The sequence below is a fragment of the Mercenaria mercenaria genome, chromosome 11 (genome assembly GCF_021730395.1).
Source record: "Mercenaria mercenaria strain notata chromosome 11, MADL_Memer_1, whole genome shotgun sequence".
In the NCBI taxonomy this organism is placed as follows: Eukaryota; Metazoa; Mollusca; class Bivalvia; order Venerida; family Veneridae; genus Mercenaria; species Mercenaria mercenaria.
Window position 1 is genome coordinate 19,815,591 of NC_069371.1, and position 14,347 is coordinate 19,829,937.

Here is a 14,347-nt window from a genome sequence, read left to right on the forward strand (position 1 = left end):
GGATGAGTGAAACCATGAAATTTAATCCCGACGAACAAGTAAAATTCCCATTAATTTGATGTTCAAAACTTGAAATCCACGAATTCATATCCCCACAAAATTGCCGTTTTGACCAAAACCACAAAATTTCATGCCCATGAAATAAAATGATTTCACAGTTTAAGTTGTAAACTTTGAAAAACAGATTGAGATCAAGCAATGGTTCAAAGAAGCAACATCCGGAAATTTATGGAATTTTATTGTCACTTCCATTGCAAGTTTGCAAAACTGAGATTCCAAACCTATTTATCATCTAAGCTTAATAAAGCTTGTTGCAGTTTATTTATTAAATGTGCTTCTTTTCACATTAATCAAAGCTATTTTGAATGGAACTATAGAACATTCATTTGAGTCACTAGACTCATACCAGGCAATACTAGTTTGCATTTCTGCTTCAATGTGTATATACATGAGCAAATATATGGGATTTCTCTTTTTAACTGGTATAAGGTAAATAAAGCAATTCAAGTATTCTGGATAAAATTGTATTTTTCATTTGACCATCTTCTCTATCTGCAAGTTTTCATGATCTAGCCTTTCCATTTGACCAGCTACTCTACCTGGAAGCTCACCTGAAATGTTCTAACCATTTCATTTTACCCTTTTCTCTACCTGAAAGTCCTCCTGATCTCTTCTAATCATTTCATTTGACCCTCTACTCTACCCGAAAGCTTTCCTTAACTCTTCTGTTTCATTTGACTTGCTTCTTCACCCTGAAACAGTCTTAACCTCTTCTAATCATTTCATTTTACAGTCTTCTCTGCCCGTAAGCCCTCCAAACCTCTTCTAACCATTTCATCTGAACTCCTAGATCTACCTGGAAACTCTCCTCAACTCTTCTAACCATTTTATTTGACCATCTTCTCTACCTGGAAGCCCTCCTGACATTTTCTAACCATATCATTTGACAGTGTTCTGTACCTGTAAAGCCCTCTTGACCTTTTCTGTTTCATTTGACCCTCTTCACTTAAAAATATGGACTACATTCACACTCTAAACAAGAGAAGAGAGGACCTTATAATGGTTTAGGAGAAGAAGTCATTTAAATGCATTTCTATTTTTAGCACTAGCTGCCACTAAAATCAAGTCAAGTTCCATATTTAAACAAAAGTGGGAGAGGACCTAAAATGATGCTACAGACTATATCTAATGAAGATTCATGAAGCGGTTCACAGGAAGAAGTCATCTAAAACAACTTTTTGGTTTTTTACTCTAGCTGCCTCCACAATGGGCTAATTGTCCCCATTTGAAAGTTTGAATGAATTTGGGAGAGAACCTTATAATATGGCTATTATAACTAAGTTTCATAAAGATCCATCATGTGGTTCATGAGAAAAAGTCATTTAAGGGTATTTCTAATTTTAGTTCCAGTAGGACTTAAAAGGGGTCAAGCATCCCCATTTGAAAAAATTTGTAAGAGACCTAATAATGATGCTACAGACCAAGTTAAATGAAGACACACGAAGCGGCTGATGAGGAGTTGTGTTAAGGTGTTTCTATTTTTAGCTCTAGTGGCCCCTAAAAGGGGCTAGGCATCCCAATGTGCACAAAATTAGGAGTGAACATATTATTTAACTCTGTAAACATTTTAACCTAAAAAGGGGATAATTCTGGAAGTTTTGCTGGTAGAGTTACACAGCTTGTCACACTAATGAACACTGTCACGATGAGCAAGTTCAGCAAGTTTCAACTGAATTATTTAAGTAATGAAGATATTCCAACTTCATAAAAACTTTACCCAACGCCTGCAACGATGTCAAGGCAAGTGCAATAGCCCTCTTCTTTTTTTCGAATAGTCCTGCTAAAAATGCTATCAAGTAATGTTCCATACGGCTTTTAATTTTATGCAAAAAACAGATAAAGCAGCTGTCCATTTAGATGTTATGCATAATTACTTGGTTAGAATGGCACCTCTTTCAATACTGCACATGAACTTACACAGTTAGCACCATAAAGGGGGGTAATCATAAACAATAGATTCAGTAATATTTTCTTCTATGTTAATTTATATTCAAACCTTTGGCAAATATATGAGAAAGCAATTATCGAAAAAGGATTTAACTAGAAAAAGACATACTTTATGTTCATGACAAAAAAATGTGGCAGCCAATTTATAAACAAAGGCATTATGAGCCTTTAAGCACTCAGTAAAGTCGCCTTAGAAACAGCCTCATTTCAAAGTCAATTTACTTTATTGGCATCAAAATACAGTAATCAAAGAAAATGCTTTTGGAAAGGAACTATCATATATCGAAAGTAATTAAACTACCAAATAAGGAAATAAAATGAAATTTGCAAACATAAAATACAAATTAATACAAATTTTGAAATTGTAACAGATTTCTATTAAGTCTCAGCTATAACCAGCCAACAATTTCTCCTCAAGCATATTGCTATACACCTGAAGACCATATTTACTTTTGTATAATTTATCACCTAGGTGTTCTACTGAAAGTTCAACAGCTCTATCTAGACTTATTTTATAGCCATTAACTTCAATATTCCTTGTAACTTGAGGCTGCCAGGGGTAAAAGTAATTCCCAAGTACAAAGATGTGATTAATTGAAATCACTGAGTTCTACTCATTACTGCCACCATTTGTGGTGTACATTTTATCCTCAAGGGCTAATTAGGGACAATTTTGCTAAATTCCAGAAAGGGAAGGAATGTACAGGGGAATTGTAGACTTTTCCCTGAAAATTGACTTCACTGATGCAAAAATGACTGTTGTTGCTGCCGCGATTTGTTGAAATCCTATAATTAGAGCTATTAAACACGCCATAGTAATTACTAATGGTATTTTCCATTAGAATCATGTGATTTTTTATGATCCTATTTTTTCCTAAAAGCAACAGTAAAATATTTCACTCTGGAGGAATTCCAATTCGAAATCTATTTGCCAAAGGATAAAATGTTGTTGATTTTAGATGTAAATTGTGAAAATGAGACACCTGAAAATGAAACTTTATTGACTTTCCTTTTAAGGTTTAAAACTTACATGCACATGAGGTAATTTGAACTTTTTGGGAAAATTCTAAGTTGTGCGCAAAATTACGATTCTCAGATCTGAAGTTGACTGGCATAATTTTTATGTATAAACTGCTGCTTTATTTAGATGTGGTGCTGAGGTGATGATATTTCTCTGTGTATTTTAGTCACCAACCACCAGACACCTCCAAAAGACTGTTAGTAATTTTGTAGGATAGTGCAGGATACAGAAGATGCTCCAATTCCAGAAACCTGTCTTGTTCTTTAGCATGCAAGGTGTGTGTTTAAATGTTAGTAATTCTGGCTGAGAGAGAAGTCACTCGCACTTGGCCCTGCTTTCGTAGTCAGTGTTACCACTGTTTCTGCTCTTCTGGCTGGACAATAACAACAATCTAAGCATAGGACTATTCCAAGTCCTCGTCTTCATTTTTTACAACCAAGCATACCCTAGAAATTTAAGTTTAACCTCATCAGTGGCGTTCCTGTTGCTCTAATTCAATACAGACTTTTTGCTCCAAACTTACTTTTGCACTTAATGAATTTTTGCACCATAAATCTGCTCTCAAATTATATCAGTGGTTCTCCTGAGATTCTAGTTTCTGAAATTTCACACATGCTGGCAGTCCTCCTGTCAATGTATGATAAATTGGTTTGCAATGGTATAAAATTGGTGAACTTAACTGAATAAGTCAAGATATTATCCAGATAATTTAGTCAACATAACTTGATTTTTAAAGTTTTTGTAAATGTCTGTACTTGTATACTTTTGTAGTTTAAAGAACAGTACATCGGCAGGGTAGCTAACCCACATGATTTGTTGGTAACCTTCACAACTGGGAAATAGCCATTAAATACAGCATGCAGATTTAAATAGAGTTAATAACAGACTATTTAAACAGGTAACATCTTTTGCTTATAATATCCTTATTAAGCTACTATTTGAAAGATTGTAAAAGGATAAAAAAACATCTAAAATGAAAACAAGTGCTATCTTAAGTGTCTGACTGACCAACCTCGGCCAAATACTTTTTCACTGACAAAATGTGTTGGCTAAGTGTTTGAAAAAAGTATTGTCAGGTAGACACTGTGTGTCAAGTAAATGCAGTGTTTTCTTACCTTTGAAACTTTTCAACCTCGGCCAAATACTTTTTCACTGACAAAATAATGTTGGCTAAATCATGTGGATAAAGTGCTTGAAAAAAGTATTGTCAGGTAGACACTGTGTGTCAAGTAAATTCTTTGAAACTTTTGTCACCTTAACCAAATTAATGATTTTTTTATTCCTGAAAAGAAACCTGGATTGGCCACCCTACAATGTGCATTGGAGCTGAATCATCAAATGAAGGTCCATTAAATTTTAAAGATGCCATAATTCTTGCAAGGTTGCTACTGACCAAGTTAGAGGTCAAGCCCTGTTTCCTATCTTATAATAGGTTATAATAGCTCTGGCAGCTTGGTTGTTCAAAGAAGAATATTGTGAGGTTCAAAAACAAGGATATACTACACAATGTTTCCATAGCTAAACAGTTAAAAACAATTTTTAAGTCTTTTTGCCTCTAAAAGTTGTGCGAAGTAAGGAGAGTTGGTGTTTATAAAAGAGGAAGTCAGGATCTTCCCTAAGGCATCTACACTTTTACTAATTGAGGCTTTGCCTGCACTTTCCTACATAATGCCAATAGTTCGATATTACTGCAATATGTGCCACTGTCCTAAAATTTAATCCATTATCATAAGCAGCCATTTACATTGCAACCACAAGCATGTTGGCCAATCAAAATTGAGTAGGCATTCCCATAACTTGAGTAAGTATTTGTTGTAACAAGAGCTGTCCTTAAGACAGCACGCACAACTTTTCTCAGTGCTCGACTCTGAATTAGAGCTTTGCCAGTAAAAGGGGCATAACTCAATCAAATATATAATCAGAGTTAAGAGGATTGTTTCTTCTGGTGTAGACTTCGATAGTAAGTAACTATTTTAAGTTTCAAGTCAAAAGCTTTGAAAGTAATAGAGATATTGGTTGTTATATAAAACTTTAACCAAAAAATTAAAAAGTTAAAATGGAGCATAACTTCTGTCAAATTTCAAATCAGAGTTATGGGGATTGTTTCTCCTGGGGTAGACTTTGATAGTAAATAACTATTTTAAATTTCAAGTCAAAAGCTTTGACAGTAACAAAGATTTTTGACTTTATCAAAAACTTTAACAATAAAAATCTAAGTTAAAAAGGGACATAACTCTGTCAAAATTCAAATCAGAGTTATGGGGATTACTTCTCCTGGTGCAGACTTTGATACTAAATAATATTTTAAGTTTAAGTCAATAGCTTTGACAGTAACAGAGATATTTGACTTTATCAAAAATTTTAACCAACAGCAACGCAGACGCTGACGTGCTTCCGGGGTGAGTGCAATAGCTCTACTTTTTCTTTCAAAAAGTCAAGCTAACTAGAGCTATCACTAAAGGTGATGAATGTAACCCCCGCATGCACTGACAGAGTACATTGCAATTTGACGCACACAAGATTGCATAATTATGTGGACTGTATGTATATAGACTGTATGTATACAGTATAGTAACAAAAAACAAAGTCCCATAACTGTGCAGAATATTTATCTAAAAGAACGTAACATGCACCATGCACAAATACTGTTGGTACTGATCACTTATGTGAAGTTTGATTAAATGGTGTGCAAGGGTTTGGAAGATTAGGCACGCACAAGATTGCATATGCAGACTGTATGTACACAGTATGTTAACAAAAAACAAAGTCCCATAACTCTGCATTTTTTTTTCTGAAAGAACCTAACATGCCCCATGCAAAACTACTGTTGTTACTGATCACTTGTGTGAAGTTTAATTAAACTGTGTCAAGGGGATGAGGAGAGATGGTGCACACAAGACTGTGTCTATGTATATAGTATAGTAACACAAGAGATCACAGAGTGATCTTGGCGCCCACCATTGAGCCATTTTGGATTGTTCCAAATTTCAAGACTAGCTCAAGGTCAAAATCAAGGTCAAATTTTATTTCAGTACATATCACTGTGCATGAGGTCCATGCATGTGGTCCAAATTTGAAAGCTGTAGCTTGAGAAATGTGAAAGTAGGTCACAAGATCAATTTCAAGGTCAAAGTTCATTCGGTATACAAAACTATGCATGTGCTTCAAATTTGGAGGCTGCAGCTTAAGAAATGTGGAAGTAGGTACTAGATAAAAATCAATGTCAAATTTCAATTCAGAACACAAAAATATGCATGTGGTCCAAATTTGAAGCCTGTAGCTTGAGAAATGTGAAAGTAGGTCACTAGGTCAATGTCAACATCAAAGTTCATTTTGGTACACAAAACTATGCATGTGGTCCAAATTTGAAGGCTGTAGCTTGAGAAATATGCAAGTAGGTCACTAGGTCAATGTCAAGGTCAAAGTTTTTTTCGGTACACAAAACTATGCATGTGGTCCAAATTTGAAGGCTGTAGCTTGAGAAATATGCAAGTAGGTCACTAGGTCAATGTCAAGGTCAAAGTTTTTTCGGTACAAAAAACTATGCATGTGGTCCAAATTTAAAGGCTGTAGCTTGAAAAATGTGAAAGTAGGTCACTAGGTCAAAATCAAGGTCAAATTTCATTTCGAAACACAAAACTATGCATGTGGTCCATATTTGAAGGCTGTAGCTTGAGAAATGTGACAGTAGGTCACTAGGTCAAAATCAAGGTCAAATTTCATTTCGGAACAAAAAACTATGCATGTGGTCCAAATTTGAAGCCTGTACCTAAAAAAATGTGAAAGTATGTCACTAGGTCAATGTCAAGGTCAAAGTTTTTTTCAGTACACAAAACTATGCATGTGGTCCAAATCTGAAGGTTGTAGCTTGAGAAATGTGAAAGTAGGTCACTAGGTCAAAATCAAGGTCAAATTTCATTTAAAAACACAAAACTATGCTTGTGGTCCAAATTTGAAGCCTGTACATTCAAAAATGTGAATAGGTCACTTGGTCAATGTCAAGGTCAAAGTTTTTTCCGGTGCACAAAATTATACATGTGGTCCAAATTTGAAGGCTGTAGCTACAGAAATGTGAAAGTAGGTCACTAGGTCAAGATCAAGGTCAACTCATGTCAATGTTCATCTTGCCGCTCAAAACTATACATGTGGTCCAAATTTGAATGCTGTAGGTTATTGACAAGAAGATTTTAAAAGCTTTTCCCTATATAAGTCTATATGAACCATGTGACCTCGGAGCAGGGCCATATTTGACCCTAGGGGGATAATTTGAACAAACTTGGTAGAGAACCACGAGATGATGCTACATAACAAATATCAAAGCCCTAGGCTTTGTGGTTTGGACAAGAAGATTTTCAGTTTTTCCCTATATAAGTCTATATAAACCATGTGACCCCCAGGGCGGGGCCATATTTGACCCTAGGGGGATAATTTGAACAATCTTAGAAGAAGACCACTAGATGATGTCACATGCAAAATATCAAAGCCCTAGGCCCTGTGGTTTTGGACAAGAGGTTTTTCAAAGTTTTTCCCTATATAAGTCTATATAAACCATGTGGCCCCGGGGCGGGGCCATATTTGACCCCAGGGATATAATTTGAATCATCTTGGTAGAGGACCACTAGATGATGCTTCATACCAAATATCAAAGCCCTAGGCCCTGTGGTTTTGGACAAGAAGATTTTCAAAGTTTTTCCCTATATAAATCTATGTAAATTATAAAAATAAACAAAGGGCCATAATTCACTTAAAAATTGTTGAACCAGTCTGATTTTCAGGGGGACACAACTAGGGTACCAATACATCATTCTGACAATTTGGCCAAAATCCCCCCCCCAGTAGTTTCTGAGGAGATGCGATAACGAGAAATTGTTAACGGACGGACGGACCATGGACGCAGATTGATTTGAATAGCCCACCATCTGATGATGGTGGGCTAAAAAAACAAAGTCCTGTAACTCTGCAATTTTTTTTCTGAAAGAACCTAACATGCCCCATGCAAAACTACTGTTGTTACTGATCACTTGTGTGAAGTTTCATTAAATTGTGTCAAGGGGATGAGGAGAGATGGTGCGCACAAGATTGTGTCTACAGACAGACAGACAGACAGACAACCTGAAACCAGTATACTCCGCCTTACAACTTTGTTGTTAATGGGGTACACAAATGGCTATGTGGATGACATCAAAAGGTTAATGACCACTGAGTATTAAGATAGATAGTCAAACCTTTTATAGTCATTTCTGTTTACAATAAAAGCTCACTTTGAGCACTTCATGCTCAGAAGATCTATAGTTTATTACACAACTCCTTTATTTATCTTCCTACCTTGGCAACGGTTTTGACTACTGACTGGAAGCCTATACTGCACAATGTTACTATAGATCTAGTTTGGTGAAGATTCATCAAAAGGTTCATAAGAAGAAGGCATTTAAAGGTTTTTCTACTTTTAACTTCGATAGCCCTTAACTGAAGCCAACTATTTGAACTGACTGGAGAGAGGATTTTGTTTACAACAGTATTTCAGTCATTTAACAGCAGGCAGTTAACCTACACAGAGAACATACGTAACGCCTCGCCCCGGGGATCCAACTCACCACCCAGCGGTCAGAAGATCTACACTCCCTAATGAGTTAAATCCGAGACAAGAGACAGGAAAGGCATATCTGCGTGTTGTGAGTTTCATTTTGGGGAGGCTGCGTGTTTGGAATGTGGCATTAATCCCTGTTTGATATTTATCCTTGTTTTTTACTACAGAAAATTCTGTCAATACTGAAATTTTATATCATCTATTAGTGACATCCAGTTTGAAGACAAACAAAAACAAAGCAAATCATAGACTGGAGAACCTGTCATAGACATCTTACTTGTTACTATGACAACAAACCTACTTGCTGACAATTTACTGCAGTCTAAAACAATTTTCATAAGAGAAAGCCATCCACCTGGCTTCTGAAATATCAGGAGTCTGTATATTCTTAACATACTGCATATGAGCCGTGCCATGGGAAAACCAACATAGTGGGTTTGCGACCAGCATGGATCCAGACCAGCCTGCGCATCCGCGCAGTCTGGTCAGGATCCATGCTGTTCGCTTTTAAAGCCTATTGGAATTGGAGAAACTGTTAGCGAACAGCATGGATCCTGACCAGACTGCGCGGATGCGCAGGCTGGTCTGGATCCATGCTGGTCGCAAAGCCACTATGTTGGTTTTCCCATGGCATGGCTCATATGCAAATGTGGAAAGTAATTCCAGCAGAATGACTTAAATTCCTTGCAAGACCTAAACAGAGAAGCAACTGTTCAAAAGGGGTGCTAACCAAAAAGATACTGACTGAACAGCGAACAGTGAAGATCTTGATCTGCCTGCACATCCATGATATATGACAGAATCAATCCTGTCCAGCATGATAAGGGTTAATTAAGATATATGCACTCATTTTTTCACACCTTAACATTACCTAGCCACTGTCCACAAAATCTCTACTGCTGCACTTTAGCATATTTCTTGAACTCTAGACATCTGGAGATCTTCTAATACACTCTTGCAGATTAGTATCCAATGCTAGGATAAAGAAGAGTGTAAAGTGGCCACAAAACTGTTCATATTGATAAGCACCAAGTTACACCATGTTGCACTTCTTTTGTAAGTTTTTATTTTTGAGTTACCTTAGTGGTATGCAACTATGAATTTATGCTCAACTGTTATTGTTATTAGGTTTTATTTAATTAACCAATCATTAAATAGAGTGTCCAATTGTCACTGACATGAGTCAACATTGTTAACTACAAAAAAACAAAGTATTGCTGAGTATATATATATGAAGTCATTTTATTTATTTTATATATATATATATATATATATATATATATTCAATGTATCCATGAGATCCAGTTTACTTTCAGAGAGAGAAAATATAGCTTCTCTGGTCCCAATCAGTTAAAGACTAAAATGTCACTACTGATTTATGAGACATGAAAACAGAGATTTGAGTATATATATGCAAATGTTGAACCAATACGAATGTGTAGTACAATTCGGGCTCATATATAAAGCAGCATCGAAACTAATCTTATTGGGTTAGTGGACTTGCTGTGGCATATGCGTGTTCGTTTGTACTGCTAGGCGCTTTGCCGTACTTGGTCTGGTATATTGTGGTGGTGATTTAGTTCGTATAAATTCTCTCTACTATATTTAAAGATTTGGTATATATATATATATATATATATATATATATATAAAGATTTGGTTCATTACTCCAATCATTTCACTTATGAAATTCAATGTTCAACTTGACTGACAAAATGTTCTTCAATAATTAGCCATTCTGTTGCTATCAATGTTGTAAGCATGTTTCTTAGATGTTGAATCATTGCCAATCACCAACCTCACTTGGGTTGTAAGATTTCTTTGTATCAGGAAGCTTACCAGTAGGCTAACCAAAGTTGGGAGTTCTATACACATGCCTGCCCTTAATGACATAATGACCAAAGGAGAATCTGAACTTAGACTCTGTTCATATACATTGTGGCCAATGGACAAAAGATAATGGACACTGGGGACACTGGACTATCAGCATGTAATAATAGCTTACCCTGAACCTTTGGTTGAGGCAAGCTGAAAATACACACCATGTGCAAAATGTAAATGGGTCCAATTAAATTGCACCTATGAGGCAAAAAAAAAACACCCTAAGCAAGTTTTGCATGATTTTATACTGGTTCACATTACTAACAATTTGCTTTTGCATATGCGCAAAATTTGCATCTGGGTACAAATCTAAATGTCTGGGACATCAAATATGTATATCTCCATAAAAGCCACACCTCCCTGCAAACTGCTGGCACTGCAGCTTTCTTAACAGCTTAAAACTACTACAAAGGGTGGGGCACATTCATATGTGTCATGGTGTTGTATATTCAAAATGTCAATCTGGTCTTGACATTGTCTTATACAGCTCTGTATATTAAAAAAGTCAACCTCGTCTAGACATTGCCTTATTGCAAATCAGGCTTTTAGCAGCAAATAAATAAAAAGATTTATTTAATTCAATACTTATAAAAAAAATCAATTCACTCAGACAGACCCTGAAGTATATGTAAGATGTTCACAAAAAAAAAAAAAAAAAAAAAAAACCCACAAAAAATCAAAAGTCCCTTGTTTGTAATGTGGCTGCCATATATATTTTGTTGTGAACATAAAATATTACAATTTCTTTTAACCATTTGAGTTAACAAGACATTCTGTGACACTGTGGTTCAGCAAATTACACCTGCGGCTGGTATCAAAACAATTTTAATTCTATTCTGTTTGTGCTGATGATGATGGTCAAAAAAACCACCTGAGTTGATACGATTCTCAACATTCAAACAAATAACAAAAGGTGAGACATTATTATTCTGATCTGGACCCAGCTGTTCGAAATTTTTACAGGTGATTAAGCTTATGGTCCATTAACTTTTAAGGTTATATTTCATCAATTTACAAGACATATGTATGTTTATTTTAATTTGTTGGGTTTAATGTCGCACAAACACAATTATAGGTCATATGTAACTTTCCAACTTTAATGGTGGATAAGACCCCTGGTGCCCCTCCGCGCATTATTTCATCATTAGCAGGTACCTGGGTATAACCACCAACCTTCCAACATACGGCGCAGATAGCTATGTTTAGCCACGGATAGAAACGTAGTAATCCGTATCGATCCGTACCTGAGCCGTACCTTGAAGTAGTAATCCGTACCAGTCCGTACGGCTCAGGTACGGATCGATACGGATTACTACGTTTCTATCCGTGGCTAGACGTAGCTATCCACGCCATATGTGTGACTGGGGTATTACACTGGAAATCAACTTTCTATATATACAGGGAAAATTACCATTTTTTTGTTTTGGTTATTTTGTTACTGTACTTCTTTCAAAACTTCTTCATGGAATGACTTTAATCAATCTAAAAAAATTATTATACTGTTGAAAAAAAAAAAATACTGGAAACTTTAATGTTGTACCCTGAATTTCTAATCATGACATATTACAGACAACAAATTGACACTGAAAATCTCCAATATAGCCAATTTATCATTTTACTGTGATTCTCTTATTCATGTAAAATCACAATATATTTTCATTCTTAACTCCTAATCTTTCTTACTTTATCAGGCTTAATTCCAAGAAAAATTGGTCACAAAGCAGTTAATGACTTCTACCCTAATGTAAATGTAAAATTTTTCTAACACTCAACAATTTTGTTCTTGAAATTTTTGCTTAATTAAGCTAAGGCGATTCAGAAAAGCTAGAGCAATTATGCTTCCTTTTAGCCTAAATAGATGTTAATGATACAAAATGCATTAAACAATCAATATATCTAATGCTTTCATACAGAGAATTATCTTAATGCTGAACATTCTCTTTTTTTGTCATGGAACAAACAAAAAGATGACACAAAAAAGGAATTGTAAGATAGAAAATCTTCTTTCCTGCTGATTTCCCGTAGAGGTCGTACTATCACAGCTTCCGTTGCAGATTATTCAGCGATTTCTCTATGCCAATCAGATTTTAACGATGCTAAAAATCTCCTTTGAAACTTCTCTTAGACTCCGGAAACCCGAGACGGCACGCATCAATTTTATTCAAGAACAGTGACTGATTATTTTCCTTTAAGACATTTACTCAGTTTTAACAAAATCCTCCCTAAATTACTAAAAATCTTGACTTTCCTACTGAAATAATGTATTCAGTTAAGGAGGTAGGTTACCTTCATATTTATAAGTGCGCATGTCCAACCGGAAGCTAACGTGACGATTTACGACGACGTTTACGACAAACTAAATGTGTTTGTATATTCATTTTTCTGAAAACAAATCATGAACCTGTCTTCGAGCTGATGCTTTATGGTTTAATAATGTAGAAATAATGAATAAATTGCCGCAGAAACGCTTCAAAACAATGTTGCCTTTAAATGACGTCATTGACGTCATGACGTTACGTGTCAGTTACCGCGCAAAATTAATAGCTTTTATCTTGAAAGTTCGTAATTCTGTGCATTTCCTTTATTTTAACTATTTTCAAATAACCATTGTTTGCTAAAATATTTTTTATGAGTCTTTTGCTCAGAATAATAATCAATATTTTGCTTCTTTTATGTAGTTATATTGAAATGTAATGCGGAATGTAAGAAAATGGATGATGGTAAACAATGTTATTTGGAATATAGTTGGGTGAAAGGTTACTTTTTACGGCTATTTTCAAATAAAAAATTTAGCAGTTTGATTTGTAATATCTTTTTTTCAGGGTCCGTTGATAATTTGTTACTTATATACTAAAACTAAGATCTAAAATTGTTCAAATTTCAGTAGAAAATAGTGGTTTCTTAAATTGAATTTATGTTACCATGGAAACGAAGCCCGTGACCTATGTATCTAAATGTAAAATTCAAAAGCGTTGACACTGATCTATTTAAGAAACACAGCTTCGGCTTTTTATTTTCATTTCAACAATATCCATGAGAATAGTAGCAGCAAGTTGAACGATTTTTCCATGAAAAATACCATACGAGGGGTACTGTTGTAAGTATTCTTACCTGTGAAATGTGTTTGAATAAATGCAAATAACACGAAAATGTAACTTACTTTAGAAATAATATGTTTTAAAGCCACATTAACTAAAAAGATAATCTTATTCAATATTTTTTTATAAGAAATTGCGACAAAAAGCATGATAAAAGCTACTTTAAACATCTCTGTTGCCATGGTTACTTTAAACTTTAAGAAAAATAGGGTACCATGTAAAGTGCATGGTATTTTGCTAATAATATTACCCAAATATTCCATGATGGTCATTAACAGAATGGCACTGAAGCCGTCGAAAACCCCTATTTTTGTACATAGTTGTTTAAAAATGAGAGAAAATGCGTTACCATGGAAACACGAGCCCCGCGACATATACATTTTAAGCTTATATTAGAAAGCTAACGTGCATACTAGTAAAATTATCAATTATGCAGACTTCTACGGATATCAATGAAACTAAAATACTCTGAAAAGTGTTAAATTTCCGTATTTTCCTTCTTCTTTCAATATGAAATACGTTTGGAGGGTCAGTTTCTTCAAACCTGGATAAAAATTGAACTTGAAGGGACAGAGACAAACGAAATTGAGATTGTAGCAGTTAAAACTTCATTTTACACGAAATACAAAAAAATGCTGCGGTTCAACTAATTTGAATTTACCCTTGTACCAAGGTAACCTACCTCCTTAACAGTAACCCTTTCAAATAATTAGGTCTGAAGTTTTACATAAATTTCTTTAAAACTGATTTCAT

General features: G+C 35.1%; 1 protein-coding gene across 3 annotated transcripts in view; it reads right to left on the reverse strand.

Annotated features, from left to right (window-relative positions):
* The window catches only part of LOC123531512 (receptor-type tyrosine-protein phosphatase N2-like), a 297,876-nt gene that overhangs the window by 130,812 nt on the left and 152,717 nt on the right, over nucleotides 1–14,347 (reverse strand). The window lies entirely within an intron of this gene.